General features: G+C 44.6%; 1 protein-coding gene across 4 annotated transcripts in view; it reads left to right on the forward strand.

The window, feature by feature from the left end:
• Window positions 1–14,557, forward strand: part of ESRRG (estrogen related receptor gamma) — a 1,204,337-nt gene that overhangs the window by 62,626 nt on the left and 1,127,154 nt on the right. The window lies entirely within an intron of this gene.

Consider the following 14,557-nt stretch of genomic DNA (forward strand, 5'->3'; position numbering starts at 1 on the left):
GTATAACCTTGGACCAGTAAGTTCTGTCCATCGTCCGTCAGGGATCTGGGAGTCCGTCCGAGATCTGGGAGTCATCCTTGATGGTGATTTCACTCTGAAGAAATTCATCAGTAATATATTAAAAGACGGCTTCTTTAAACTGCACACCCTAAAAAAACTGAAACCCTTACTACATCCTCCGGACTTCCGTACAGTACTTCAAACTACCATTTTCGCCAAAACTGACTACTGTAATTCTCTCCTCGGCTTACCGAACACCTCCATCCATCCTATTCAAATCTTGCAGAACACAACAGCCCGGATCTTGACCAATTCACCCAGAAATGACCATATCACACCCGTATTAAAAGAACTACACTGGCTCCCAATTGCATCCCACATCCAATATAAGGCTCTCTCACTCGTTCACAAGGCCCTATACAATCCTGAAATGAACTGGTTCAATGATTCCTTCCGCCTCCACCAATCCAACAAGCCCACCAGACACCAACATCTCGCCACCATGCCTACCCCCTCTCCCAAACTCTACAAACTAACTTCTACTAGAGCCCATGCGCTTTCAATCGCCGGGCCGACTCTCTGGAACACAATGCCAGTCGAGCTATGGCAAGAAGAATGTCTAAAAACCTTCAAACGGAAACTTAAGACCTGGCTTTTCACTAAAGCATACACCTAAGCCCTTCATGCCCTTTCATCCGCTCCCCCTTCCTCCCCTTTCCCCCCTATCTCATATCAAATACTGCCCAATATATTATGTTACCTGCTCACAATGTACATTTTGTATATATTGTTCTTAATGTTCAGTTCTATATGCAATTCTCCCCTCATAATCCCCTTATAATTCCCTGCTCATAATGTATATATCTGTATATATTGTTCATTACGTTCAATTCTATACTCAAATCTCCCCTTATATTTCCCCTCCCTCAATTACTATCTTGTTACCGTGTTATATCAGAATTCTGTTCGATGTAAAAACGCTACTCCAGGCGTCTGTTTGTGTTACACTGTGAACCGATGTGATATCTGTGATGAATGTCGGTATATAAAAAACTTTAAATAAATAATTAAACCTATTGGGTGACCTGCCAAATTGCCCTCCATGCCTGTTTTGGGGCCGCATCAGGAAGTACTGATTATGGAGCTCTCCACCCTCTAAATGGCCAGGGCGGTTGAGCCTGTTACACCAAGGCAGAGAGGGCAGGGATTCTACTCCAGGTATTTCCTGATTCGAAAGAGAACAGGAGGATGCAGTCCCATCCTAGACCTAAGGGTCTTGAACAAGTTTCTTAAAAAAAAAAAAAAAAAAAGTTCAAGATTTTCCTGGGCACCTTGATCCTCCTCCTGCAAAGCGGGGACTGGCTACGCTCCCTCGCTCTATAGGACGCATACATCCATGTCAAGGTCTTCCCAGGTCACAGGAAGTATCTCTGATTCATGTTGGGGAAACAGCACTTCCAATATAGAGTGTCATTTGGGCTAGCGTCAGGCCTACGTGTCTTCACAAAATGCCTGGCTGTGGTGGTGGCACACCTCTGCAGGTTGGGAGTGCATGTCGTCCTCTGTCTGGATGATTGGCTGGTCAGGAGCACATCTCAGGCAGGGGGCCATTCAGTCCATGAGCTTGACCATCTGGGTATTGGAGTCACTAGGGTTCATTGTCAACTACTCAAAGTCCTTTCTGTCTGTCACCTCCATTGGACTTTATAGGAGCCCTGCTAGACACAGCTTGGGCAAGAGCCTTACTGCCTCGTTCATGGGCTGCGACCCTGTCATCCATTGCAGCAGAGGTCTAGGGAGCCAGCAGGTGTCAGCACGGCACATGTTGAGATTGTTGGGCCACATGGCTGCAACTGTCCATGTCACTCCCTTGGCACATTTTACACATGCTCAGAGCCCAGTGGACCCTGAGGTTGTAGTAGCGCCAGGCACTCAGCCTCCAGGCTTTCATCCGAGTCACCCCCATCTCTCCGTGACTCTTTGTCCTGTTGACGGGTACTCTCCAGTCTGGAACGGGGGATCTCTTTCCGGAGTCCTTCTACACAAACCGTCCTAACCATGAATGTATCCACCCTGTGCTGGGGAGCTAATGTGGGCTCCACACCCAGGGCCTGTGGTCTGCTCAGGAAAGTTGTTGCTAGATCAACTTCTTGGAGATCAGGTACGCGCTATGGGCTTTCAGAGATCGGCTGTCCAACAAAGTTTTCCTGATCCAAATAGACAACCAGGTAGCGAAGTGGTATGTCAACAAACAGGGAGGTACCCGATCATACCTCCTGTGTCAAGAGGTCCAGATTTGGTCATGGGCCCTGTCCCACGGGAAGGTGCGCAGGGCAACATATCTGGCAGGTATGGAGAACTTGATGGCGGACAGACTGAGTCATGCCTTCAGACCTCACAAATGGCCCCTAAACCAGGAGGTGGTGAATTGCATCTTCTGCCTCTGCGGGAGCCGAGACCTAGATCTGTTCGTGTTCCCTTGGAACAGGAAGATAACTCCTGTTCTGCTCCCTGTATGGGATGGATGGCAAACCAGCTTCGGATACCGTTGTCCGTCATTGGGGCAAGGGTGTTCTGTATGTGTATCCTCCAATTCCCTTGCTGGCAAAGACTCCCTTGAAGCTTTGCGAGGACGGAGGCACTATGATCCTCATTGCCCCTCAGGTTTGGTTTCCACTCCTATGGGAGTTATCCTTCTGGAAACCAATCAGTCTGGGGACTTCCTTAGATCTCATCACACAGGATCAGGGAAGGTTGTGGCATCCCAACCTCCAGGTCCTGCTGCTCACAGCTTAGATATTGAGAGGTTAATCCTGCAACCACTTGATCTCTCAGAGGATGTGTCTCAGGTCCTGGTGGCTTCTAGAAAGCCTTCCACTAGAAGTTTCTGTGGACTGAAGTGGAGGAGGTTTCCTGTGCTGTGTGAGCAGAAGGCCCTATATCTGTTCTCCTTCCCCACAGCAGAACTGCTTGATTACCTTCTATACCTATCGGAGAATGGCTTGAAAACCAACTCCGTTAGGACCCATCTGAGTGCATTTGGCCCATACCATCATGGTATAAATGGTACGCCCATCTCTGTACAGCCTATAGTTGTATGATTTATGTGGGACCTGCTTCAGTTGAAGCCTCTCCTAAGGCCTCCCGCTGTGTCTTGGGGCCTCAATGTGGTACTAGCTCAGCTGAATAAAGCTCCTTTTCAGCTGCTGCGCACCTGTGACCTGAAGTTCCTGATCTGAAAAGTCATATTTTTGATTGCTATGTTGCAGATAGCTTCTTGCAGCAACGGAGCTTCCTATGGGCACCCTATGAATGCTTGTAGCTTTTCTTTAGTGACCATAAATAGAAAAAAACATTTTCTTCACCTCTCCCTTTTTACTGAGTGGAAAGGATAGAAGATTTGTCCCAGTTAGCCTAAGGCAAAAATAAACTGACAAATGAAGAAAAGAAATCTGTATTTTAGATATTTACCATCCCTGGATCTTAAATTTAGATTTCTTATCTAGTCGGATGAATCCAGAACAAGTGGGTTATGCACTCCTACCAGCAGATGGAGACAGAGCAAGCTGATGCCACCGTACATATACCCCTGCAGAGACCTTAGCCCACCAGTATTCTCCATTTCCAGCAGATGGTTGATGTGCATCTCCTCACAGGGGATTGCTTCATTTTTAAGAAGGAGAATTAAGGAAAGAACATTACTGCCCGAGGTCTTGTGGTGATACCAAATGGTCCCTCCCTCAGTTGAGATTTCCTGAGATGATTTCCATGGTCACTTAGTGGCATGCCTTGGTCCAGTAGCTGGTTTTGCCAGCATGGACTTAACTGCTTGAGCAGCTGAAAGGCAGCGGATGCTGGAAGTCGAGTGCGGCAGTGACGGCAAATTCCCTCTCCCCCCACAGCCGTAGACTGTCTCTGTGCTCACCCAGGTAAGACTGAGCTCCAGTAAGTTAAAAAAAAAAACAAAAAAAACAGACATAGCGGGAAGTTTTACTTGCAGGGCTTCCGCCGTCCTCTGGTCTGCATGCTTGGTGCACAGTTTTGACGTTTGTCCTGCTCCGTGGGAGGTCGAGGGACGTGGGCAGCCTGGCAGGTTGAGCAGCCTCTCTAGGCTAGGCCCCGCTCCGAGGCTTTTGCTGCGTGCCATATGGTAGGCCGCAATGGTTTTACTCACTTTATTAGGCTAGCCTCTACATGCTTTTCATAAGAAGATATGAATCAAAGATATGCCATATTGGGTCAGACCAAGAGTCCATCAAGCCCAGTATTCTGTTCCAACAGTGGCCAATCCAAGTCCAGGTACCTGGCAAGTACCTAAACATTAGATAGATCATAAGTTACTGTCATAACATTAGATAGATCATAAGTTACTGTCATAACAATTTATGGATTTATCTTCTAGGAATTTACCTAAATCTTTTTTAAACCCAGTTACACTAACTGCTGTAACCACATCCTCTGGCAATGAATTCCAGAGCTTAACTATACGCTGAGTGAAAAAAAGTTTCTTCAGTTTGTTTTAAATGAGCTACTTGCTAACTTCATGGAGTGCCCTCTGGTCTTTCTATTATCTGAGAGAGTAATTAACTAATTAACATTGACTCGTTCAAATCCTTTCATGATTTTGTAGACTTCTATCATATCACCCCTCAGTCTTCTCTTCTCCAAACTGAACAGCCCTAACCTCTTTAGCCTTTCCTCATAGGGCAGCTGTTCCATGCCCCTTATTTTGGTCGCCCTTCTCTGCACTTTCCCCAATGCAGCTATATCCTTTTTTGAGATGCGGTGACCAGAACTGCACACAGTATTCAAGGTGCAGTCTCAACATGGAGCGATACAGAGGCATTATGACATCCTCCGTTTTATTTTCCAGTCCCTTCTTAATAATTCCTAACATTCTGTTTGCTTTTTTGATTGCCATAGCACACTGGGCTGATGGTTTCAATGAATTATTCACTATGACGCCTAGATCTCTTTCGTGGGTGGTAACTCCTAAGATAGAACCTAACATTGTGTAACTACAGCAAGGGTTCTTTTTTTCCCCTATATGCATCACTTTGCACTTGTTCATGTTAAATTTCATCTGCCATTTGGAAGCCCAATCTTCCAGTCTTGCAAGGTCCTCCTGCAATTCATCATAATCTGCTTGAGATTTAACTACTTTGCATAATTTTGTGTCATCTGCAAATTTGATCACCTCACTTATTGTTCCCCTTTCCAGATCATTATAAATATATTAAATAGCACCAGTCCAAGTACAGATCCCTGAGGCACTCCACTGTATACCTTTTTCCACTGTGAAAACAGACCATTTAATCCTATTGTCTGTCTCCTGTCTTTTAACCAACGTGCAATCCACAAAAGGACATCACCTCCTATCCCATGACTTTTTAGTTTTCTTAGAAGCCTCTCATGCGGGACTTTGTTAAATGTCTTCTGAAAATCCAAATACACCACATCTACCGGTTCACCTTTGTCCACATGTTTATTCACCCCTTCAGAAAAATGTAGGAGATTTGTGAGGCAAGACTTCCCTTAGGTAAATCCATGCTGGCTGTGTTCCAGTAAACCATGTCTATCTAAATGTTTTGTGATTTTATTCTTTATAAAAGTTTCCACGATTTTTCCCGGTACTGAAGTCAGGCTCACAGGTCTGTAGTTTCCTAGATCCCTTTTTAAATATAAGGGTTACATTGGCCATCTTCCAATCTTCGGGTACATCGGATGATTTTAATGACAGTTTACTACTAGGTCTGAAATTACATATTTTAGTTCTTTCAGAACCCTGGGGTGTATACCATCTGGTCCAGGTGATTTTGTCAGTCAGGCCTACCACATCTTCCAGGTTTCACTGTGATTTGGTTCACTTGATCTGAATCATCACCCATGAAAACCTTCTCCAGAATGGGTATCTCTCCAATATCCTCTTACGTAAACACTAAAGCAAAGAAATTGTTTAATCTTTCTGCGATGGCCTTATCTTCTCTAAGTGCCTCTTTAATCCCTTGTCAGTTCGGCATGTGCATCTCACTGTACGTCCAGTTTGTGCACCCAGTTTTTGGATGCACAGTAAAGCTTTATACGCTCAGCGCCCATATTAACCGCTACCTACTGGCCATGCGCTTACATCAGTGCACATCTAGCATTGTGTGCTTAAGTTTTTTTTCTTGTGCATTTTTCCTTTTGGCTGCCTAGGAGAGTACCTAGTTGTGTGTGCATAAATATTGGACACACAACTTTTTGGGCATCTAAGGTGAGCGCGCAAGGGTATTGGACGCATATCTGAATTGTTCTTGTTTAAGTTATACCCTTTGTTACATGTAAACCGATCTGATATGAAATCTTTCATGAAGGTCGGTATAGAAAAATGTTAAATAAATAAATATCTTCTTGGTGCTTAGTTGAGTGCATATATATAAAAACAAAACACAGCTAGACAGATGCCTCCGGCCACCATTCAGTGCATTGTCCGCCATAATGACACCTGTGCCTAAGAAGCTTAAGCACCTTTCTCTTTGGATTGCTTGTCATATTTAGGCATCTCAGCCAGGAGTGCCCAGTGCATTGTGCCAGCCCTGTTTGGAGGCTCAGGGTGAATTGTCTTCCTCTAATTTCACTATGCCTGGTTTTTCCCAGCTGGATGTGGGTCTGGGTAAAGATGCTGCAGGTGGGGCACCTGATTTTGGATCTCCCCTAACTGGTTCCTCAGCAGGGGAAGGTAGCACAGTGAGTTCTCCCGAGGAACCTGCCAGTTTGGATGCTTCTACTTTTTCCTGGGTAGAGATTTTTCCAGGGGTTAGTCTTTTCTTCAAGTGCAGTCCTCTGATCCATCCCATGCTGTTATGGCAGAGGCACAATTGGGACCTTGGCCTTCTGTAACGCGCCAGATTACCCCTCGAGCGACAGTGGCTCCCTTGCCTGGAGATCTGGATGGCACGGATGATGACGCCAATCTTAACTCTTTTGAGGATGGGGAAATGCCCCCCAGATTGGAACCACATAGAAATGTGTTGTGGTTCTTTTATAAAGATGAACTGCTAGCCTTGATTTCTCCCTTGACCATGCTTGGAGTTCCTGGGGCAGATTCCGTTTCTGAGCTGAAGAGAAATCCTATTTTGGTTTGTTTGTTTATTTATTTATTTATTTATCATTTTTTTATATACCGCTGTATGTAATGCACATCACCTCGGTTTACAGTAAACAGTAATTCAGCCACAAAAGGCTTTACAATGAACATATATGGAAAAAGCAAAGTGCAAATTTACAGAAAAACTAGGAGTATACCTATCAAATACATATATGTAACAATATTAACAAAGAGTTTGTCTTGAAGGGAGTTATTTGTAAGGAATAAGGAGGGTAAGGGAAAAAGGGGAGGAAGGAAAGGGGAGTCAGGGGGGAAAAAAGGGAAAGGTGGGGTAGAGTAGAGGAGTTCTGCGTAGGTTGAGAAGCGAAGAAGTAAATGCATGATTCCCATCCTTCAAAGAAAGGCTTTTCTAAACAGCCAAGTTTTTAGGTTCTGTTTGAATTTTCGGTGGCAGGGTTCTTGGCGCAGATCTGCAGGCATATTGTTCCACATTTTAGTTCCTGCTAGAGATGTGAATCGTGTGATCGATCGTCTTAACGATCGTTTTCGGCTGGGGGGGGGGGGGAGGGAATCGGATCGTCGCGGTTTTGTTTTTGTAAATATCGTGTAAATCGTAAATCGGGGGAGGGCGGGAAAACCGGCACACTAAAACATCCCTAAAACCCACCCCGACCATTTAAAATAAATCTCCCACCCTCTCGAACCCCCCAAAATGCCTTAAATTACCTGGGGTCCAGAGCGGGGGTCCCGGTGTGATCTTTTACTCTCCGGCCTGCGATGCGTTGTAGAAGTAGCGCCGGCGCCATTTTGTTTTTTGTCCCCCGACGTCAGGAGCATAGGAGATCGCTCCCGGACCTCCGCTGGACCCCCAGGGACTTTTGGCCAGCTTGGGGGGGCCTCCTGACCCCCACAAGACTTGCCAAAAGTCCAGTGGGGGTCCGGGAACGACCTCCTGCAGTCGAATCGTGTTGCCATATGGCCGGCGCCATTTTGCACAAAATGGCGCCGGCCGTACGGCAAAACGATTCGACTGCAGGAGGTCGTTCCCGGATTGGATTGGATAAGTTCTTGGAGGAGAAGTCCATTACCTGCTATTAAGTTCACTTAGAGAATAGCCACTGCCATTAGCAATGGTAACATGGAATAGACTTAGTTTTTGGGTAATTGCCAGGTTCTTATGGCCTGGATTGGCCACTGTTGGGAACAGGATGCTGGGCTTGATGGACCCTTGGTCTGACCCAGTATGGCATTTTCTTATGTTCTTAGATCAGTCCGAATAATGTTGGACAATGTAACGACCATGGCTTACATCAGTTGGCAGGGAGGCACCAAGAGCCAAAAAGTGTCGCTGGAAATAGATCAACTTATTGAATGGGCAGATGTGCATCTCCAGATGATCTCAGTCTTTGTATATATTATCTCACTTTGTAAACAGTGCTTCTCTGCAGATATTTGGACAAAAGGATATTACAAAGAATTTAGTTGGAGCAAATATAAATTTATTATTGCATATCCTTGGGAGACACAGCCAGACTTTTGACCAGGGGAAAGCACTACAATATATACATCTTGCACATTGCAGACTTTCTCAAGTAGGGAGAGTCTAGACCCAGGAAAGTAGGCATTGTCAGATGAAGCATTTCAACTGATTTGGGATCGCTGGGTCTCCCATTCCTGGACCTGTTGGCGACTCTGCACAATGTGAAAGTTCAGAGATTCTTCAGCCACAGACGGGATCAGAAGTCATTGGGGATCAACGCCCTAGTGCAGGAGTGGCCAGAAGACAAGTTGCTGTATGCCTTTCCTCCATGGCCCATGTTGGGCAGATTGATTCAAAGAATCAAATGCCACAGGGGTTGGTACTCTTGGTTGCTCCAGATTGGCCTTGGTGACCGTGGTATACAGATCTGCAGAGGCTTCTGGTGGATTTGCCTCTTCCACTTCCGGTACACAGGAACCTGTTGCAACAGAGACCTGTCCTTCATGAGGATGTGACTCAATTTTGTCTTATGGTATGGCCCTTGAAAGGGCATGCTTGCTGAAATGTGGATACTTTGTAATTTTTGCAGGATGGATTGAATAAAGGCTCTTAATTCCTTAAAGGTGCAGGTAGTGGCTCTCGCCTGTTTCAGGGGTCAGGTAAATAGTGGATCATTGTTGGATCATCCTGATGTGGCTCGTTTTCTGAAAGGAATGAAACATCTTGGTCCTCCTTTTCAGTTTCCAGTGCCCCTATGGAGTTTTAATTTGGTCTTGGATTTTTTGACAGGGTCTACATTTAGACTGCTGCGTACTCTCTCATTGTGGTTGCTGACCTTGAAAACAGTGTTCCTTGTGGCAATTTGTTCGGCACGTAGGGTTTCCAAACTTCAGGCCTTGTCTTGCTGGGAGCCATTTCTCCAGGAGACTCCAGAGGCGCGGTACAACTGAGTACTGTTCCTTTTTACCAAAGGTGGTCACTGAGTTTGATTTGAATCAGACCATCTCCCTGCCATCTCTGGCTAAAGAGAGAAACGCAGAGGAGTATAGTCTTTTGTGACTCTTGGATGTCAAGAGACATATTGTCAGGTATTTGGAGGTTACAGAGCCTTTGCAGAAGTCTGATCGCCTGTTTGTCCTTCACGGCGGTACTAGACAGGGAGAGCCTGCCTCACTGAATTGCTGGATTAAGGAGATAGTCATAGCTGCATACGTGGATGATGGAAAGCCATTACCTAGTCAGGTTCGGGCTCATTCCACTTGGGCTCAGGCAGTATCATGGGCAGAAGTTCAATTGTTGTCTTCCATCGACATTTGCTGAGCTGTGACATGGGCCTCTTTACACACCTTTTCCAGGTATTATTGCCTGGATGATCGTGCCCAGGAGGACGTGGCCTTTGTACTTGCGGTTTTGTCTGAACTGCGGGTAGCCTTCCGCCTTATTTGGGAGCAGCTTGGGTACATCCAACTTGTTCTGGATTCATCTGACTGGACGCTGAGAAATTACTACTTATCTGATAATTTCTTTTTCTTAAGGACAGTCAGATGAATCCAGCTTCCCTCCCTTGGCTGCCATATGCGTGCGTATTGCTCTTCCTGTCTGCCTACATGTTACAGGGATTACTAGTAAGTGTTACTCCGGTCCCCTAGACTTATGTTCTTATCTGAGCTCATTGTTGCCTGTTGACTGAGTATTCATGTGGTTATCTGTTTTAATCAAGTTTTTTGCTAGCCTTTCCACTGTTGCTTTTGAAGAGAATACTGTTGGGCTAAGGTCACTGCAGGGGTATATGTACTCCCATAGCAACCTAAAACTTAACTAGGAACTGATCAAAATTGAGATGAAGGCAGCAGTCCAGCAGCAAGAGGGGGGCTTCCCAGTCTTTTGCATCGAGTGTCACATGTATGATTTTTTACCCACCGGTGAGAAGTTGTACATGTGCATGCGATGCAAAGAGCTCCTGGCTCTCAGAGAACGAGTCCAATCTCTGGAGGCTAGAGTGGCAGACCTGGAGGAGCTGAGGGAGACAGAGAGGTATATAGATGAGACCTTCAGGGACATAGTAGTCCAGTCCCAACTTCAGACTGGCAGCCCTGGTGCTGCCTTGGAGGAAGAAGGTCTCATAATGGGGAGAGCACCAACCAGGTGTAGCAGGAAAGGATCCTGTAGCAAGAACCTGCTCTCTAGGTGATGCATTGTCCTTTCGCACTGAGGATATCTCCCCAAGGCCTACTGCCCAGGAGGGAAGGGTTAGGTCGGCCGTCATAGTTGGTGATTCGATTATTAGGAATGTAGATAGCTGGGTGGCGGGTGGGCGTGAGGATCGCCTGGTAACATGCCTACCTGGTGCGAAGGTGGCGGACCTCACGCGTCACCTAGATAGGATTTTAGACTGCTGGGGAGGAGCCGGCTGTCGTGGTACACGTGGGCACCAACAACATAGGAAAATGTGGGAGGGAGGTTCTGGAAGCCAAATTTAGGCTCTTAGGTAGAAAGATTAAATCCAGAACCTCCAGGGTAGCATTCTCTGAAATGCTCCCTGTTCCACGCGCAGGTCACCAGAGGCAGGCGGAGCTCCGGAGTCTCAATGCGTGGATGAGACGATGGTGCAAGGAAGAGGGATTCAGTTTTGTTAGGAACTGGGGAACCTTTTGGGGAAGGGGGAGTCTCTTCTGAAGCGATGGGCTCCACCTTAACCAGGGTGGAACCAGACTGCTGGCGCTAACCTTTAAAAAGGAGATAGAGCAGCTTTTAAACTAGAACAAAGGGGAAAGCCGACAGTCGCTCAGCAGCGCATGGTTCGGAGAGATGTATCTTTAAAGGATACTAATGATGCATTAGAATTAGGGCATCCCGACAGTGAGGTTCCAATAATTAGAAAAATAGTCCAAGTGCCTGTAACTAAAAACTCACCTGAGCTAAAAAATTCTAACTTATCCCTATCAATTAAAAAGCAGAATAAAAATACAAACAAAAAACAAACTTTGAAATGTTTGTATGCTAATGCCAGAAGTCTAAGAAGTAAGATGGGAGAATTAGAATGTATAGCAGTAAATGATGACATAGACTTAATTAGCATCTCAGAGACATGGTGGAAAGAGGATAACCAATGGGACAGTGCTATACCGGGGTACAAATTATATCGCAATGACAGAGAGGAGCAGTCGGGAGGAGGTGTGGCGCTTTATGTCCGGGATGGCATAGAGTCCAACAGGATAAACATCCTGCATGAGACTAAATACAAAATTGAATCTTTATGGGTAGAAATCCCTTGTGTATCAGGGAAGACTACAGTGATAGGGGTATACTACCGTCCACCTGGTCAAGATGGTGAGATGGACAGTGAAATGCTAAGAGAAATTAGGGAAGCTAACCAAATTGGTAGTGCAGTAATAATGGGAGACTTCAATTACCTATTCACACAAAGGAGTCGGCGGTTAACCACAACATATAATCTAAATCACCCAAAAATGTGGAACCCAAATAACAAATTGAATGTTAGCCTAAGAAGGTGTCAGCAAGCCTTGACGTTATGTGTCACTCTCAAGCAGACACTAACCGGTCTTATCTATCATTCACCTTCATCATAACTTTAATGCAAAAAGGTATTTTTTCTTTTTTCTTTTTCAAAAATTAGTTAAAAATGTCCTCCATTATTATTATGATACACGGGCCGGTGTTTCGCTTGAGTAAGCTTCCTCAGGGGCGTATAGAAACACTTCAAAGTAGAGCCATAAATCGTTTTAGATGGGACCAGACGTCTCAACCATCTTGGAAAAAAGGAAATGGTTGATGGTTGAGACGTCTGGTCCCGTCTAAAACGATTTATGGCTCTACTTTGAAGTGTTTCTATACGCCCCTGAGGAAGCTTACTCAAGCGAAACACCGGCCCGTGTATCATAATAATAATGGAGGACATTTTTAACTAATTTTTGAAAAAGAAAAAAAAATACCTTTTTGCATTAAAGTTATGATGAAGGTGAATGATAGATAAGACCGGTTAGTGTCTGCTTGAGAGTGACACATAACGTCAAGGCTTGCTGACACCTTCTTAGGCTAACATTCAATTTGTTATTTGGGTTCCACATTTTTGGGTGATTTAGACTTCAATTACCCCAATATAGACTGGGTAAATGTATCATCGGGTCACGCTAGAGAGATAACGTTCCTGGATGGAATAAATGATAGCTTTATGGAGCAATTGGTTCAGGAACCGACGAGAGAGGGAGCAATTTTAGATCTAATTCTCAGTGGAGCACAGGACTTGGTGAGAGAGGTAACGGTGGTGGGGCCGCTTGGCAATAATATGATCAAATTTGATTTAATGACTGGAAAAGGAACAGTGTGCAAATCCAAGGCTCTCGTGCTAAACTTTCAAAAGGGAAACTTTGATAAAATGAGAAAAATTGTTAGAAAAAAACTGAAAGGAGCAGCTACAAAAGTAAAAAATGTCCAAGAGGCGTGGTCATTGTTAAAAAATACCATTCTAGAAGCACAGTCCAGATGTATTCCACACATTAAGAAAGGTGGAAAGAAGGCAAAACGATTACCGGCATGGTTAAAAGGGGAGGTGAAAGAAGCTATTTTAGCCAAAAGATCTTCATTCAAAAATTGGAAGAAGGATCCAACAGAAGAAAATAGGATAAAGCATAAACATTGGCAAGTTAAATGTAAGACATTGATAAGACAGGCTAAGAGAGAATTTGAAAAGAAGTTGGCTGTAGAGGCAAAAACTCACAGTAAAAACTTTTTTAAATATATCCGAAGCAGAAAGCCTGTGAGGGAGTCAGTTGGACCGTTAGATGATCGAGGGGTTAAAGGGGCACTTAGAGAAGATAAAGCCATCGCGGAAAGATTAAATGATTTCTTTGCTTCGGTGTTTACTGAAGAGGATGTTGGGGAGGTACCCGTAATGGAGAAGGTTTTCATGGGTAATGATTCAGATGGACTGAATCAAATCACGGTGAACCTAGAAGATGTGGTAGGCCTGATTGACAAACTGAAGAGTAGTAAATCACCTGGACCGGATGGTATACACCCCAGAGTTCTGAAGGAACTAAAAAATGAAATTTCAGACCTATTAGTAAAAATTTGTAACTTATCATTAAAATCATCCATTGTACCTGAAGACTGGAGGATAGCTAATGTAACCCCAATATTTAAAAAGGGCTCCAGGGGCGATCCGGGAAACTACAGACCGGTTAGCCTGACTTCAGTGCCAGGAAAAATAGTGGAAAGTGTTCTAAACATCAAAATCACAGAACATATAGAAAGACATGGTTTAATGGAACAAAGTCAGCATGGCTTTACCCAGGGCAAGTCTTGCCTCACAAATCTGCTTCACTTTTTTGAAGGAGTTAATAAACATGTGGATAAAGGTGAACCGGTAGATATAGTATACTTGGATTTTCAGAAGGCGTTTGACAAAGTTCCTCATGAGAGGTTTCTAGGAAAAGTAAAAAGTCATGGGATAGGTGGCGATGTCCTTTCGTGGATTGCAAACTGGCTAAAAGACAGGAAACAGAGAGTAGGATTAAATGGGCAATTTTCTCAGTGGAAGGGAGTGGACAGTGGAGTGCCTCAGGGATCTGTATTGGGACCCTTACTGTTCAATATATTTATAAATGATCTGGAAAGAAATACGACGAGTGAGATAATCAAATTTGCAGATGACACAAAATTGTTCAGAGTAGTTAAATCACAAGCAGATTGTGATAAATTGCAGGAAGATCTTGTGAGACTGGAAAATTGGGCATCCAAATGGCAGATGAAATTTAATGTGGATAAGTGCAAGGTGATGCATATAGGGAAAAATAACCCATGCTATAATTACACGATGTTGGGTTCCATATTAGGTGCTACAACCCAAGAAAGAGATCTAGGTGTCATAGTGGATAACACATTGAAATCGTCGGTTCAGTGTGCTGCGGCAGTCAAAAAAGCAAACAGAATGTTGGGAATTATTAGAAAAGGAATGATGAATAAAACGG

The sequence above is a fragment of the Rhinatrema bivittatum genome, chromosome 3, assembly GCF_901001135.1.
Source record: "Rhinatrema bivittatum chromosome 3, aRhiBiv1.1, whole genome shotgun sequence".
In the NCBI taxonomy this organism is placed as follows: Eukaryota; Metazoa; Chordata; class Amphibia; order Gymnophiona; family Rhinatrematidae; genus Rhinatrema; species Rhinatrema bivittatum.